At 41.7% G+C, this 18,349-nt stretch overlaps 1 protein-coding gene across 1 annotated transcript in view; it reads right to left on the bottom strand.

Moving 5' to 3' along the window:
* The window catches only part of LOC135557502 (heparan sulfate glucosamine 3-O-sulfotransferase 5), a 69,770-nt gene extending 54,073 nt beyond the window's left edge, over window positions 1-15,697 (bottom strand). The window contains exon 1 of the mRNA XM_064990802.1: window positions 15,224-15,697. The gene's annotated coding sequence lies outside the window, so the exon portion shown is untranslated. The remainder of the gene's footprint in view (window positions 1-15,223) is intronic.
* Window positions 15,698-18,349: the final 2,652 nt, after the last annotated feature.

Below are 18,349 nucleotides of genomic sequence, written 5' to 3'. Positions count from 1 at the left end.
CGATACATATTGCTTTAAGAGGATGTAATGAATGTATGTAGACGATGCAGCAAAGTTGAAAACCCCCGATCGGTAGCCTAAAGGGTGAGCTGCACGAGTTAATGATGTCACAGGTGGGCTCATTATGTGGAGCGTGAAGGTGTGAGCCCCGTAAGGCAGGATCAGTCGAGTGGGAAATGATCATACCTCTGGGACTGTGTGTTTGCATGGGCCACATATTCACCATCATGGATCACAAGCTAAATATATGTCTCTAACTCTTTAGAGAAGAGCTTTACCTGCCTCTGGACAAATAGCCAGAGGATATATCAATATGTCTACTCGCTGTTACCGATATTACTCAACAGTTCAGATTTGCATTTAAAAATCATTCAAAAGTCTCTGATCTCTCCATTGGAAAGGGACAGATATTTCTCTGTCCAACCCAGGAAGAGGCAACAAGGTAATTGGAAACCCAGACGTTATGCTGTGTAGCGACAGATTATACTCCCTCCCACTACAACTGGTATTACACGGTAACTGAGAGCGTGTAGGTCCCAGAAATTCAATCCCCAGAGTTACCAGTGGATTAGCTTTCCTATCAGTACAGTCATATGACAGCTGAGTAAGGGGATTGAGACTGCTTTACAGCGGAACTACTATATCTACATGTCCTGCTGCATATATATGCACGCATACAGTGGGACCTCATTAATATCAATGTAAAAGCATAGCGTTACTCCAGAGACCGATGTGCCAGGTCAGTGGTGTATGCAGGACATTGCTGTAGGTCAGGACACTCATCTATTTACTAGATCTACTGATTCAGGCGATAGCTGGAGCTCCAGAATGGATGGCCTCGCTTGCTGCGACTCCCCCCAAACCCCCACCCCCCACCCTCGTCCTTCTCCCTACCTTCCTCCCCTCCATCTCCAATGTGCTCGCGACGCTGAGGCTGCACCTAATCATGGGAGATGCTCGGCTGTCCGCTGCTCAACGGGAGTGGGTGTCGGAGACGGAGAGCACCTATAATCTGTCAATGTATTTGTTGACCCTGAGGTCATAAGCTCCGGTGCTCAATGCAAACTGTTATTCTACAGGCCTTTCTTTCTTTCTGCTCCCCCAACCCCAAAACACAGAGAGAAACATGGCAGAATGAATAATATACATCTATGTGCATGCATTGTGTTAAGACGAACAATATGTGTAAGTTGTGTAGAATACGGGTAAGTTGTGGAGCAGTTACAAAACAGTGTTGTGCTTGAATGTGGACTTTTCTGTACTATATTGTTACAGCGTTGCGCTCGTTGTTGCATTCACATGTTTTGGTGCGTTAGCATTAGGTCAGATTTCTGCTTATGATGGGAAATAATAATTAGCATTGTAGCTTTGAAAGAACCCAGCAAATGTGATGATATATCATTTTTGGGAATAAAAACACAATAGTATGCTGCTGAAAGGGCAAACGGGTTGGCTCATGCAGTGAAGTAAACAGAGAAAGCAGGAACTCAGCAGAACAGCTTTGAAGACTGAAAACACCAGTCCCTCTGTTTCCTTCAAGACTTATAATTGAGCCCTGTGAGATTTGACACATTTCAGGAAAACGCCATTTGAGAGAGAGAGAGAGAGAGAGAGAGAGAGAGAGAGAGAGAGAGAGAGAGAGAGAGAGAGAGACCCGGTACAACCATTCAGTGGCACCCAGGAAAGGACTATATACCCATTTTGAGTTCCTCTAAAATCCTCACGGAAACGTGCTTACAATGTGCAAACGTATAAATGTCAAAACAACAATGACGGGGAAACTCAGAGATGTTTGCGTAACACCCGAGGCAACGGTAAGAAGACCCTGTTCTATGCAGCTCCGGGAGGATAAAAAAAGATGTAGGTTACATCCCTGAGGATGTACTGTACCGTGCGTGGCTTGTACCAGGCCTAACTCCCACCTCATTCTATCCTAAAAAAAAGTCATGATGCATTGTGTGTGCATCTGAGAGAGCAGAGGTGTACAAGAGGTGCACTGAAACAGTTTCAGCAGTTCTTACACTGAAATATTCCGGAATTGAACACTGCCATTGAGAGTGCTTGTTTCCACTTTATTCGATTAAGAGAATAACCACGAGACGACCTTGGACATTAATACTTGAGCAGGTGCTCCAAAAAAAAGAAGAAAAGGGGAGTTTTTTTTGTGCGATCTGCCAGTGAAAGACATTAAGTGAGTGTGTTCTTGTCGAGCGAGGGAACTGCACTTTCTGACATCAGTCGACATCCAGGCCTGGAGAGGGTTCAGACACAAATTGGCCGAGTGAGAAACATGAGTTTGAGCAAAAGAGTTTTTGCCTCAGAGTACTTTAAGTCAAGGTCCCTGAAAGTTCTGCTCAAGGGTTATGATCTTTTGCTAGTAATAGTGTTTGCTGCAGCGTTTATTTTTCTGGGTTTGAAGAGATTATGCCTGAGACACTAGACATTAGAGGTCGATCGATTATGATTTTTCAACGCCGATACCGATTATTGGAGGACCAAAAAAAAGCCGATACCGATTAATCGGCGGATTTAAAAAAAATAATATTTGTAATAATGACAATTACAACAATACTGAATGAACACATATTTTAACTTAATATAATACATCAATAAAATCAATTTAGCCTCAAATAAAAAATGAAACATGTTCAATTTGGTTTAAATAATGCAAAAAAAAGTGTTGGAGAAGAAAGTAAAAGTGCAATATGTGCCATGTAAGAAAACTAACATTTAAGTTCCTTGCTCAGAACATGAGAACAAATGAAAGCTGGTTGTTCCTTTTAACATGAGTCTTCAATATTCCCAGGTAAGAAGATGTAGTTATTATAGGAATTATAGGACTATTTCTCTCTATACGATTTGTATTTCATATACCTTTGACTATTGGATGTTCTTATAGGCACTTTAGTATTGCCAGTGTAACAGTATAGCTTCCGTCCCTCTCCCCGCTCCTACCTGGGCTCGAACCAGGAACACATTGACAACAGCTACCCTCGAAGCAGTGATACCCATGCAGAGCAAGGGGAACAACTACTCCAAGTCTCAGAGTGAGTGACGTTTGAACCGCTATTAGCACGCACCCCGCTAACCAGCTAGCCATTTCACATCGGTCACACCAGCCTAATCTCGGGAGTTGATAGGCTTGAAGTCATAAACAGCTGCTGGCAAATGCACGAAAGTGTTGTTTGAATGAATGCTTACAAGCCTGCTGGTGCCTACCATCGCTCAGTCAGACTGCTCTATCAAATCATAATCTTAGTTATAACATAATAACACACAGAAATACGAGCCTTAGGTCATTAATATGGTGAAATCGGGAAACGATCATTTCGAAAACAAGACGTTTATTCTTTCAGTGAAATACGGAACCGCTCCGTATTTTTATCTAACGGGTGGCATCCATAAGTCTAAATATTCCTGTTACATTGCACAACCTTCAATGTTATGTCATAATTACATAAAATTCTGGCAAATTAGACAGCCCAAACTGTTGCTTATACCCTGACTCTGCGTGCAATGAACGCAAGAGAAGTGACACAATTTCATCTGGTTAATATTGCCTGCTAACCTGGATTTCTTTTAGCTAAATATGCAGGTTTAAAAATATATACTTCTGTGTATTGATTTTAAGAAAGGCATTGATGTTTATGGTTAGGTACACATTGGAGCAAGGACAGTCCTTTTTCGCGAATACGCACCGCATCGATTATATATATGCAACGGGGCGGCAGGGTTGCCTAGTGGTTAGAGCGTTGGACTAGTAACCGAAAGGTTGCGAGTTCAAACCCCCGAGCTGACAAGGTACAAATCTGTCGTTCTGCCCCTGAACAGGCAGTTAACCCACTGTTCCCAGGCCATCATTGAAAATAAGAATGTGTTCTTAACTGACTTGCCTGGTTAAATAAAAAGATAAAACGCATGACATGCTAGATAAACTAGTAATATCATCAACCATGTGTAGTTAACTAGTGATTATGATTGATTGATTGTTTTTTATAAGATAAGTTTAATGCTAGTTAGCAACTTACCTTGTCTTACTGCATTCGCGAAACAGGCAGGCTCCTCGTGGAGTGCAATGAGAGGCAGGTGGTTAGAGCGTTGGACTAGTTAACTGTAAGGTTAAAAGATTGAATCCCCGAGCTGACAAGGTAAAAATCTGCCGTTCTGCCGCTGAACAAGGCAGTTAATCCACCGTTCCTAGGCCGTCATTGAAAATAAGAATGTGTTCTTAACTGACTTGCCTAGTTAAATAAAGATTAAATAAAGGTGTAAAAAGAAAAATGTTTTTAAAAAATCGGCCAAATCGGTGTCCAAAAATACAGATTCCCGATTGTTATGAAAACTTGAAATCGTCCCTAATTAATCGGCCAGCCTGATTAATTGGTCGACCTCTACTGGACATTACCTTTTTTTTCCCTGTCATGCAGAACTGTAAACATCACTAAAATCTAGGATCCTGGCTTTATCCATTTTAAATCCCGACTCTCCCAAAGGCATTGTTCTAACATATCTGATCTAAGAGCACCTCATTCCCCTGCCGGGCTTCAGACAGGCCCGCAGTCTATTACATTAGTCTAATGTTGAATATCTTATTCAAATACATGCAATAGGTTCAATAGTATATTCGAAAACAGCTTCCTCAACAGCATAATTCTCTTATACTGGTGGCACGGTAGCACTGGAGTCAGGTCCGTCAAACCAAAGCCAATGTTCTGACTGAGTGTTTTAGGGCTATGACGTGGATGCTAGCTCTGACTGTCACTCTATGTGCCCATGCCCCGTGGGCTAATTTATGACTAAAGGAATGCTGTAGCACCCTCACTCTGCTACATGAGACCAATAGAATATTCATGGGATTTTGCTCTTTTGACAGCAGAAACTTTCCAGTTTCACAGCCTTCATGGCCTCCGATACAAGTCCTATTAATGCCCCTCGGGCTGCTACAGGGTGAACTGAATGCTCGATCAGACAAGACTGTCCTGAGAATCTAATACACTTATGAGGAGAGAAGCCTGCCCTCACTCAGAGAGTCAGAGAGCAAACTGGCTATCAAATGAATCAATTTCAGAGGCGCTAGCAGAAGAATATTCCCAAATCATGTGGACCAGGTCCTTGTGGTTCGTGATGCTGCCTGCAAACAAAATCAATCCCACTTACGATCGTTGATCCACTTAAACACCGCAGATCAAAGATGAAGATGTTGTCATGGTTGAAAGGATGGCTGTTCCTATGCAATTAGAAAAACATGTTTAGATGAAGCAACCCTGGGTCAACAGATAATACATTTCTCAGAAAACATAATTTAAGTGGGTAGCAGGGCGTTCCAACTCTATTCCTGTGAGAAGTTAGACTACCCTAGAGACATCCAAAAGTGCCAATTTCGATCTAAAATCAACCTTGGTTGACTCTGGTCCTGTGAATTATTAGATGAAAGTAACCCAGCCTCCAGCTTGACACAACAAATCTAGACGTAGTGGCCAGCCCACCGAACAGAATATCCCATCGCCTTCATCGTCTTATTCCTCCATACAGCAAGTCATTAGAATTCAACATGGAACTTTAACACTCTTTACATTTACATTTACATAAAAAAAACAAAAGACGCTAACTAACTAACTCCTTTACAATCTTTTCACTGTCTCTAGTGATGATAAGCTCATAACAGCAGCACTTTGCCTTTACACAACTGTGTCCCACACCGCCTTGTTACATTCAATTATTAATGTAAATAAAACCCTTCGTCTGTCCGGAGGCCCTGGGCATTACATATACCCCTGTGACTGCACATTCCCTACACAACCTAAAGTCAACTGAGCAAATGCCACACTGTATACATTTTTAAGTATCTACTCCTCTCATTAAATCCCGTAAATGATTATCCTGTCGGTTTCACACCAGTATTTTATTTCACTAGTTTCACCAAAGCATTAGTCTCTTTTAGTGAGAGAAACCGATAATCATAAAAATAGAACTATAAACTTACACCGCCTTAGATCTGCTCTGCTGCCTAATTTATTCTCTTCTGGTATCAGTGTGAAGGCTATCTGGTTAATTTTGTGTTGCCTGCTGTTCTTCTTTTCTAAGTGCCGCTGTTTAGACCTTAATTACAAGGGCCCATCTCTATAAGAAAGGGGGGTAATTGAATACGGTGTGGGTCATAACATTTAATAGTATGACTCATCATTAACACTTTGGCAACAGGGATCGATACAACGTGAGTGAAAAGAATACTTGAAAACAAGGCTCCACCAGCAACTAAGTGCTCCATCAGATAACTGCCGCCTATAACTCACAGTGGGGAGAGACTGGAGAGAGACTGGAGAAAGAGAAGGTCCTGCTGCTGTGTGTTTTTCTTTGTCAGGGGACCGATTCAGATTACTCCTCACCACTGTCACTCGCCGTGGCTCAGCCAGGCCACACTAGACTGACTGACACCCAGCACTCAAAGCCCCTCTCCCTGTCTCTCCGTTTTTGAGGTTGACCTCTCCTGGCCACCACTAGTAGTGTCTCCCAGATGGATCGATAAGCTAGGCAGATTCCTTGATGACTTAGGCTGTGGATGCAAACTCAGGGTTGAATCAGAGCAGATTTGTAATACACTGCTCCCCCAAGAAACTTGAATCCTACTGGCTGTGTATCTCAATACTTCTTGATTTTAATAAAGTTGTCAATTCCTCCATTTTCATTTGCCTGGATCCATCTATGCCATCGCAGGTAATTTCCTGCTGCAGAATAGCAATATTAAACTCAACATACTTGAGCTTGAAGCCAATTCCGCTGTATGACTGCCTCCGAAAACACTCAACGGAAAATTGTCAACGCTGATCTTTTCACAAGAAATAGCCTCAGCAATCCTGGTTAACCCGAGAGGAACCAGTGGTAAAGAAACAAGGTCCACGGTACACACTACGCTCTGCCAACACTGCTAAGTATTTCATGCTTATTGTTTCCGTCCCTGGGTGCTAAAGATTTTGAATCTTTAAAATGGTACAGTGCAGTAAATCTTGCAGCACACCATCCACAGCCCTGCAGGGGATGCATAGCCCTGCCAGAGACGGTGGTTGCCAACGCCCTGCCAGAGACAGTGGTTGCCAGTGGTTGCCAAGGCCCTACCAGAGACAGTGGTTGCCAAGGCCCTGCCAGAGACAGAAATGTTATAGGGAGATGCAACCACTAAATGATAGCGGTGGATAGCAGCTCAAATTAGTCACGCTTTTCTATCACTTTGTTTTGCATTCCGCTGTCAGACTGTGTGGCCCAAGTTACATGTGTACTCTGTCACTTCATAAAAAAAGAAACTGACAGACATCCTTAAAACTGTCATCTTTGCCAAGAATAGGATGTTGTTTCAGTAGCATGAATCAAGACAAATCCTCTCAAGTCCATATAATAAACACTAAACCAGACATATGACTTGCTGGTATTGTTTTTGATGCCATTTGTAAGGTAACGTTAGTTCTTATATGTTGATGGTGAAATCCTTCAGTATTCCATTAGGTTTTCCTTCGCCAGCATTATTTGACAAGCATGAAACAGCAGAGTTGAAGAAGAGAAATGTGGTCCCTTCTCTCAGCCCTTTCCCCGGCCCTCATTCCCGGTGGCCATGGTGGGGAAAGTGCTTTCTGTGAAATTGATGAACCTGACTGTCATTTAGTTATGCCTGCCATTAGTCTACCCTAATTCTGGTCAGAATGACTTAAGTAAATCAACTTTTACGCTATGGCATCATTTCCAAGCACATCAATAAACCTTTATCTTTTTTATGGTCAAGCTTCGGCAGAGACGCAGTAATGCAAAAAAATATATATAAACTGCTGAACCCTGATGTAACTCGACACGCCACAGAGGGGGAAAAACCCATCACACCCCCTGCCTGCCTGCCTGCCTGCCTGCCTGTCTGCCTGTCTGTCTGTCTGTCTGTCTGTCTGTCTGTCTGTCTGTCTGTCTGAAGTAATGAATGTCTGCTCTGACAGACAACAAACAGACGCTGCTCTCATCATTTTTGTCAACAGAGAGGTCAGGCTGGAGATGTGATACCCTGGACTCAGCTGCAGAGGAAGATAGAACTTGATGTTTATCAGTTAATTCACAAGCATGAGACAGCATGAGCCTTGGAAGGGGGAAAGAGGGATTTAAATATATTTTCAATGCACAACAGTTTTTTGCCATGTCTACGCCCCTGATGCAAACAGCACATGATGACAATTGCACATCACAAATCGTCTACTCACCAACAGTTCGGACTAGACTTTTTCAATACCTGGTTTAAATACCCAATGTTTCCTTAGTTAGCATTTACTGGTAGATAGAATAAATTGAAAGGTCTTTCCTACCCTACCGGCTACATGCTCCATGCCAAAACCAGTTGAGAGCTGAACACTTGCTGCCTGTAGAGGATATTCCGCTGAAACTAGGCGTGTATATTTCACATGCTTTGCGATTGTGTAGCCTACTTTGTGCATAATTTCTCTATTGTACTACATAATTGATGTCGTATACCTCCACTACGTTACTTTGATATGCATTAGTAATGATTAAGAAGTGAATATACGCAATATCCACTGAAAAGAAAGTGGGCATACAGTTTATACCTGCGTATACCCTCCACTACACACTGGCTCTTTGTGTTTTACAAAAAAAGTGCATTCTCCTACATGAGTGCGCTGGTATTACGGTTGCAGTCCTTTCAGAATCACCAACCTGCCACACACTAAAGTCCTTTAGGATTGCCACTACGCAAACATGTCTATAACTGATAAGGCCTTAATCGCCTTATCAGTTATAGACATATTAATGTTTGAAGAAATGAGTGTATATATTTGGCCTGGCGAAGCCTTTTTATGCGCTGACGAAATGGAAGCTGATAGTTATGAGTTTTTTACTCTGCTGCTCTAGGGAAGAAATTACGAGTCCTCACTGTTTGAGACCGAGTCAAGACCGAGTACAAATGTACCCGACACAAGACCGAGATATGTGGACTCGAGACCAGTCTTGAGTACTACAAAACCGCAGATTACATTATACTATTTGGAACGTGCAACCAGCACACAAACTAAATTGTGCAACAGCGAGAAGGCAACAAGCATGCAGATGCAGTAAGTGAAAACATATGATCTATGTACATCCAATAAGAGTTGAAAGAGGGATACACTAGCTATCCCCTTTTTGTCCATTGAAATAAGATCATATTGATCAGAAATACAGTGTAGAAATTGTTAATGTTGTAAATGACTAGTGTTGCTGGACATGGCTGATTTTTTTAAATGGAATATCTACATAAGCATACAGAGGCCCATTATCAGCAACCATCACTCCTGTGTTCCAATGGCACGTTGTGTGAAATAATCACATTTTATCATTTTAAAAGGCTAATTGATCATTAGAAAATCATTTTGCAATTATGTTAGCACAGCTGAAAACTGTTGTCCTGATTAAAGAAGCAATAAAACTGGCCTTCTTTAGACTAGTTGAGTATCTGGAGCATCAGCATTTGTGGGCCCAAATTTAGCTGAATGTCAAGCCCTGCAAGGTCATGCTAATTTAAAAGATTGCTAGCCATTATCATCCTGGCTCTGTATGGAATGCAGCTACATTATAGAACACAGGTCAGGTTATTAACTTCGCGCCGCAGGGAAGAAATGGAGCGACCTCATCGTGTGCTGGTGCCATCAACTGAAGAAGTTGGTTGCACCAGTGCCACAAGTGGGAAAAGTTGGTCCAGAGCCCTTGCAATTTTAAAGCATGCTTTAAAACGGTCAAATGTTGCCTCCGCTACATGGCAAAATATGTATAATTGTAGGAATTTAGCTATTGTGTGGCCAGTAGAAGGCCCTCTAAAATGGTTGGCCACGCCCACTTCCAAGCCAAAGCTCTCCCTACACTAACTTTGCAACCACTGCTGGAAAAAATCCTAGGGGAAACACTGACCTGCATTGGACCTTCCATTAAACTGAGTGTACAGTACAGTACACACATTATTCAACGTCACTCACTGTACTGTATGCCTCAGCTCAGAAAATCTGTTGTTCTTTACAGAAACACTGCTAGAGGTGCAGTATCATGGCTTAGCCTACAACAGAGACTAGTGGAACGATAAGGCTTAAGGCAGTGAAAAACAAATGAGCAGTGAGAGCTTGCAACAGGGAGGAGGAACATGGCGAGGAAGCGAGTAGGCATCACTCAGAGACGAGTCGGCGTAATTATTTATGCATTCCAAAGTCAATTACACACAGTACAGAGCACTGGTAGTAAATATGGATCCATGCTAGGGGTAATATACTGCATTTCCATTCAACGGCTTGAAAACCACAAGTACCGCAGAGGGAGAGCTGTAACTTCCATTGTTTTTCATCCGAACACAAAAGGAAAATAGATACAATATCTGATACCGTGCAATTGTTTATAAAACCTGAAGCAAAAGCTACCCGACAACATATGACCAATACTATGGTGTGCATTTTGTGTTTGTAATTACATCATGTTAATTTCAAAATGTGAAATGAACATTTAAAAGGGAAGCTCAGCTATAAAAAAGGAGAAAAAAGGCAAAGTACAAAATCTAATGTAATCAAACATAAGGTTTCCAGTGGTACACCATTGGGAAGGGCGTCTATACGGCATCAGACGCATCCTGAGAATCAAACCCATATGGCTAATGGATGTGGATTACGATATTGTTTTCAAAGGCGCAAAAACGCGCCGCCGTCCTTCAGATGTTACACAGCCAGACCTCCGCAAATCATTACAGGGAAGTGTAACAGAGAACACTTGATCAGACCCAAGAGGAACCGAGTGCAAGGGAAGAGCAGATCGGTCTGTGAATAATGATCACGGTCACCTTCGCTATAACTCACCAGCCACAGGAAGACAACTTAGATAGGGGTGTCAGGACAGAGGAGTGACAAATTCCCGCACCATACGCAGCAGCTTTCCATCGCATAAAATAAAAAAGCAGCCCTTTGCCTCTCTCTCTCTCTCCCTAATTGCATTGCAAGCAAGCAATTAATCTCGATTGTTGTTCAGCAAACACGTCTGTTCAAATTGGCATCGCTGCTAGCTGGTATTTGAACATTATTAAGGATCAGGATTGATGACACGGTGCTTTATAGGGGCAGATATCCACTACAGTATGTGTGTTATATTTGTTTACTTAAAGAGAGTCAGTAGTCAAGGTCAAGTTAGATATTGCTTGGAAACTATATACACTGAGTGTACAAAACATCAGGAACTCTTTCCATGACAGACTGACCAGGTGAATCCAGGTGAAAGCTATGATCCCTTATTGATGTCCCCTGTTAAATCCACTTCAAGATGAAGGGGGGGGGGCAGGTTAAAGAAGGATTTTTAAACCTAGAGACAATTGAGACATGGATTGTGTATGTGTGCCATTCATTAGGCTGAATGGGCAAGACAAAAGATATCAGGGTATGGTAGTACATGCCAGACGCACCAGTCTGAGTGTGTCAAGAACTGCAACACTGCTGGGTTTTTCACGCTCAACAGTTTCCTGTGTGTATCAAGAATGGTCCACCAACCAAAGGACATCCGGCCAACTTGACACAACTATGGGCATTGGAGTCAACATGGGCCAGCATCCCTTTGGAATGCTTTCGACACCTTGTAGGGGCCATGCCCCGACGAATTAAGGCTCACCTTCGCTATAACTCACCAGCCACAGGAAGACGACTTAGATAGGGGTGTCAGGACAGAGGAGTGACAAATTCCCGCGTCATACGCAGCAGCGGGGGGTGCAACTCAAGGTGTTCCTAATGTTTTGTACCCTCAGTGTACATTAGTGCTGATCAATTCACAGAAATGTCAGTTCTTTTTCAGTTTAAAACAACTAATTGACCAACTGCGGTTCAATTATTTGAATTCCACTTTGTTTATTTTTATTTTTCTGTGAGCTCAATGCGCATATTGCAATATTGCATATTGCATATTGTTTCTCTACATAATTGAGATACAGCCTGAACTGTGTGATGTAGCAAGGAGTTGTAAAATGTGGTAATTAACTACAATGACCATGATCCATTGCGCATCTACTTGTCCAGTCTGTGTTTATTTTATACCTGCTACAGAAGAGACAAAAGAATGCTCGATTGTGAGGTTATATAAAGAGCAGCGGTTGCTTAGTGAGGGAGCTCTACCTGAAAATACATGATTTAAGTGATTGATAGTCAGTATTCAGCAGTCCTAAAAGTATGCCTTATTTACTTTTGAGAACTACTAATACTGATTTTGTCAGAGAGCATAGGCAGCAGTTCTACAGAGATGAGATACTTGGAAAGAAATAATAAAGTCATCAAATTAAACAAATGTAATATACACAACAACTGAAATATTTTATTAAAGTCAAATAATGTGAATAAATGATGGTTAATAAGTGATGAGCCGTAATGGACTGTCACTACCTGTCACGCCTTGGTCTTAGTATTTTGTGTTTTAGTTTATTAGTTAGTCAGACCAGGGTGTGACATGGGTTTATTATGTAGTGTAGTTTCTTATTGGGGTTTGTAGTATTTGGGATTGTAGCTGATTAGGGGTGTGTGTGTTTAATAGGTTTGGCTGCCTGAGGCGGTTCTCAATCAGAGTCAGGTGTTTCTCGTTGTCCCTTATTGGGAACTTTATTTAGGTAGCCTGGTTTTCGCTTTGCATTTTGTGGGAGATTGTTCCTGTCTCTGTGTTAGTTTCACCAGTCAGGCTGTAATAGGTTTCACGTTCCGTTTGTTGTTTTGTATTTATTTGTTATTCATGTATAGTTCGTTTTGTTTGTTTCACTATTAAAACATGAGTAACCTACACGCTGCATTTCGGTCCGACTCTCTTTTGACAAAAGAAGAACGTCGTTACACTACCATCATGGGACTTTTATTCAGATTTTTATTCTGTGCTGTTGCAGCATTCAACCCACATAATACATATTGCATTTAATTCCTAAAAAAAAAAAAACACTCAAAAGCCGAAATCGCAAACCATGATTATTTTTTATAACCTAACTGAAACTTCCTCAAAAAGCACTATAATTGCTCAGCACTAGTGTACATTCAAGTACTCCTTTTGTTGCCAAAATAAAATGTAATATAGCTACATTTGGCTTGAGGTTTTGAGAGAATCACTGTAAAGGACACTGTAAACTCTGAGTGAAAGGCTATTCTCCATTTCTCGCTCTCTTTCTTTCTTGAGATTTTTACAGTGCTTGGCAAGCTCTCCAGCCAGCCACATTGCCAGTAGCAGGATGCTCCATTTTTTTTCTTCCAGAAGGTCAACGGAGACTGGCCTGCTTTCAGCTCCTGCCTGGGAGTCCTGCTACAGCCCTACCCAGTGGAGTCATTAAGATGAATGCAACAATATAGTGCCCTGGCTGTCTCTTGCTGTCAGCCATCATGGCGTTTATTATCCCAAATTAGGCTTTTGACAACACAGCAGCCCCTAACTCATCTCTGTGGTGCACTATTGCCTATTTGTGTGTGTGTGTGGGGGGGGGGTGAGTGGATGGAGTGCAGAATGGAGAGAGACACTCGTTTTATGAGCTCCGTCCTTGATTTAAAGTTTCTGCAGTTTTTCTGAAGAAGTGCCAGAGGAGTAGGATATCGAGCTCTCTAGTGAAGACTAGTGGTGCCCACATTGTACGTGCAAGACTGAGCTGGAAAACACACAGAGGCAGGTGGCTTAGGGAAGTTATGCAGTTGTCTTTTTACCCGTGTTGCGCATTCAACAACATGGCGCTGCAATGTGTAGATTCTAACGTGGCATTGTTCCGTGTGGTTTATGTCTGTTTCCACTGACTTTTACAGATGAGGTTGAAGACTTAACTAATTGCAAAATCCCTATTAGAAAGTAAATGCAGAGTAATGGTTACAGGCTGATCTACACAGCAAAAAGCATCTGTAGACAGTAATGAAAGTAAATCACCACAGAGACGAGAAGACACAGAGACGAACACACAGAACAAAGAAGAGCTTACACACACACAGAGAGAGAGGGAGAGCGAGAGAGAGAGAGAGAGAGAGAGAGGGAGAGAGAGAGAGAGAGAGAGAGAGAGAATAGTTTGGTGCAAACCAAGTGTTGATGTTATGCATGATTTGGTGCTTGTTGCATTTTGGTATCACTTTAAACTCATGGATTCCATTGGCATAGGAAGTATATGATAAGAAACTAGGGCGCACTACAACCACCTAAATCTGTGAGGGATACATTATAGGACACTAACGCTTGTGTGTATAAAGCAAAGACCCTCTCAGAGTAACATCTACCCAATCACTAGGAGCCCAGATTAAAAATGTGTTTTAAGATATGAAAATGTCTGACATTAAGAGCTCTATTTGCACATCATAGAAATCAGATTCTATTTGGATTTGCAATAACAAAGATGCATGTCAAAACTAATGTATCTCAATGTAACTAATGTATCTCAAAATCTTTATGAATTTTTGTACCATCAACATTTTTTTATGAGCTGCCTGTGTAATGCATTGAGTGCCCTCCATCTATATTACATCTATATTACATAATGTCCTATAAACAGGTGACAAAGCTACAATTGAACTTTGTGGAAACATCCTTGAAATTCTGTAGGTTATTACATAGTTATTAAATGTAAATAGAGTATACTATTTATCCAATACAGCAGTGTTTCCCAACTCCATTCCTAGAGTATCCCCAACAGTACACACATTTGGTGTAGCCCTGGATAAACACACCTCATTCAGCTCATCAAGGGTATCATGATCAGTCGACAAGTTGAATCAGGTGTGCTTGACCGGGTTACAGCAAAGAAATGTGTACTGTTGGGGGTACTCCAGCACACATACACAATCCATGTCTTTAAGTTCACAGAACATATCTGTGAACTTAAAGACTGACATGAGGGAAAGATTGGCATGTAAAACTTGTCAACAAAAAAAACATGGGCAAAAAAAAGACGCCTAGCTGGTCAGTTTTAGCTCTGTCCTGACAGGTGAAAATATGGAGGGAAATGCAAAGGCTTATTGTTTACCCATGTAAAAAATAAAAAATAAAACATTATGTTAACTAAGTTACAGAGACTTGTTCAAACTTTGGGATGAAAACGTAAAATATATCCATTCAGCCGTTGCTTCCGTAGTTAGGCTACCTGCCCGCAGAACACAGCCTAGTCAGAACACAGCGCTGTGCCTAGTTGGTGGAATGAATGACACGTACATTTAAACATTTAACCAACAAAAGGTTACTGTAAACCTACCTGTTAGGCATCCTCAACGGGACACGGCTATCCTCTCAGCGGCGAAATGCACAAGAAGAACCGACAAGATGCAGTAGAGGTCAGAAAGCGCCCCCACATAATCTCCTGCGGGCGCGAGCGGGTGCTTATCGGTCTCAAGCACCTACACGCACTGCCGCAAGAGATGTCCCGGACCGACTCGTCGAGAAGATGTTCTGGTAACCTACGTTTCTATATGCGATCAAACTATTCTAAACAGTCATCCTGATGGTTCCATACGGAACACATGTGCACACAAATGTCTGCTACTAATGTAATGAAGTAGGTTGTGACATCTCGTGGACCTCTGTGGGGAATGGTGAATCTCAGCGCTGGCCCGCGGAAACTGTAGATCGGTAAGTGCGTACCCACTGCTTTCAGGGCACCTTGACAAAGCACTGTGCAGTTGGAATATGCGCGTTCAAGCTTTTGAGTTCCAAAATACAGTAGGAGTGCCCACCACAGCCGTCCACCAGTAGCAGCAGACTTGTGACTGACGACTGATTTTGAGAGTTTGGGCGTTTCTTGGAGGAGAGAGGTGGATGCGCAAAAGATATGCAGCTCAACTCAGACAAGAGTGGTAATGGTCGGAGCTAGTGCCGTACGTTTCTTGTGAAGTAGGTTACTGTAGCCTCTGTGTCCAAATGTCAATCACGTTAGCCCACCATAACTATAAAAGGATATGGTCCTTTCAAATAAAAATCACCAGCTTTGTAAAATGTCGGTTTTAACTATTTGGAATCATTTCAACTACCCATAATTGATAACTGGGACAGCATGTGTGTGTGTGTGTGTGTGTGTGTGTGTGTGTGTTGACAAGGAGAGGTCATTGAACCTCCATAAAACCAATTGTACCACTTGATATTTTAAATACTATCCAGGGGCTTTATGCTTGCCACTATAATGATATTATATAATAGGGCAATTAGCTGACAGCCCATATAAGAGGCTGAGAATGTCCTAACTAATTTGTCACTGGAGTCAAGATTCGATAAAGATTAATTGAAAGATGGGGGGGGGCATGTCAATAATACGTGGGCTCAAATGACAAGATAGGGTTGTGTAAATTGGCAGCGTAACTTTGACACCAGCACAGTGCCACAAACATCAATTCATTTATTAGTGCAAGATCAACCTCCTAACTCAGAATTATATTGATAGTCAGGCTCCTCAGTTAGCCTAGTTTGGTCACAAAGGCTATTTGAATGTATAGTCTGGATGTTTCTGTGGCACTCACAGCTGCCAGCTGGTCCTACATTAGAACTTTCAATTATTCAGTCATCCCAGAGCAGATTGAATCTTTCAAGCGTAAGACAACATGGCTGGTTTCTTACTGTACTGCTGGGGAAACATGGGATATGTACTAGAGAGTTGGTAACAACTTTTTGCAGATCCAAGTTTGACTAATAAAGCTTATGCGGGTGCCGCTGCTCAAGAGTTTGTTAGCTAAGCTACGTTAATTGTTTTGGAGAGCAGAATGTGTTATGTTTTCATTGCAGAGAAGAACCATCAATTATTTAGCCGTTTCAACTTTGACTAACCACACAGCACTTATCTGCACATAAAATAAATACATAATGTTATTCCTTTTAACAGGTTCGGGAATGTTTGGTCCGTTCACTAATGCACCAAATAAAGTCAGGCTATGTCAAATGCAATTATTGAAATTATCAAAAGTTGAAGAAGAATGTGTGAAAAGCCATAAAACAAAATCTGGCCATAAATTCATGAAGAGACATCATGTGAAGCTTAAGACATTTAATGGTCTACAATTACCATATTGTCCATTAGTGATATTAGACTGAAGTTTTACTTATTGCCTGGTATGATTATTATTCCAATATACTAACAAGATTGCTCCTGTCACATTAACAGAACCACTGACACTATGAACATACGTCTCCAAATATTGTTATGTGATATACACTGAGTGTACAAAACATTCGCCCTATGAATGGCACACATACATAATCCATGTCTCATTTGTCTAAAGGCTTAAAAATCCTTCTTTAACCTCTCTCCTCCCCTCCAACTACACTGATTGAAGTGGATTTAACAAGTGACATCAATAAGGCATCATAGCTTTCACCTGGTCAGCCTATGTCATGGAAAGACAGGTGTTCATAATGTTTTGTACACTCAGTGTATATAATTTCAGATTTAGTATTTTTTCCATACCCACCTCCTTTATCAGCTACTAAAAACAGTTTAAAATCCACAATAAGGCGGACATCCACATACTGTCACGTCCTGACCTTAGATCCTTTTTTTATGTCTCTATTTTAGGTTGGTCAGGGCCTGAGTTGGGGTGGGCATTCTCTATGTTTTGTTCTATGTTTGTATTTCTATGTGTTTGGCCTGGTATGGTTCCCAATCAGAGGCAGCTGTCAATCATTGTCTCTGATTGAGAACCGTACTTAGGCACTCTGTTTTCGCCCTTGAGTTGTGGGTAGTTGTTTTCTGTCTCTGTACCAGACAGGACTGTTTCGTTTCTTCTGTTTTGTTCTTTTTGTTCTAGTGTTCAGTGTAATTAAAATATCATGAACATGTACCACGCCGCACCTTGGTCCTCTCCTTCTTCCACCAACGACAACCATTACACATACTGTACATACATATTTTTGTTTGTGCAGAAATGATCTGAATTCAGTGTAGGATGATGTAATTTTCTTTGTCTGCTTGCAGCTGGTTAATCCTTTATAACTGGATGAAGAAAGCCACAGTGGAGAGGCGGGTTGTGTCCCGAATGCCACCCTTTTCCTAGTGCTCTACATAGAGCTCTGGTCACAGGTAGTGCACTGTATAGGGAATAGGGTGACATTTGGGACACACACGGCGGTGTTGTACTGTGTTGTACAACTGTGTCTTTGCTGTAATCACTCTGAAAGGAGGGCCCATTAATCCAGTTGGGCGGGGTGCTCTCTTCTCACTCAGTGGCTCTCAACCTCCAGTCGTTTAGGAATGACTTGAAATTAAAATGGAGAGATCTTGTGTGAATGGGGTAATATTGCATCTTGAATCAAGAGGCTAATCACACTGTACATGGCGCTGAAATATCAGGTTAATTTCGTGTGCTATATTTTCCATGTATGACCATCATCTGAAGTG

The sequence above is a fragment of the Oncorhynchus masou genome, chromosome 16 (genome assembly GCF_036934945.1).
Source record: "Oncorhynchus masou masou isolate Uvic2021 chromosome 16, UVic_Omas_1.1, whole genome shotgun sequence".
Classification (NCBI taxonomy): Eukaryota; Metazoa; Chordata; class Actinopteri; order Salmoniformes; family Salmonidae; genus Oncorhynchus; species Oncorhynchus masou.
This window is presented reverse-complemented; position numbering and strand designations above follow the sequence as displayed.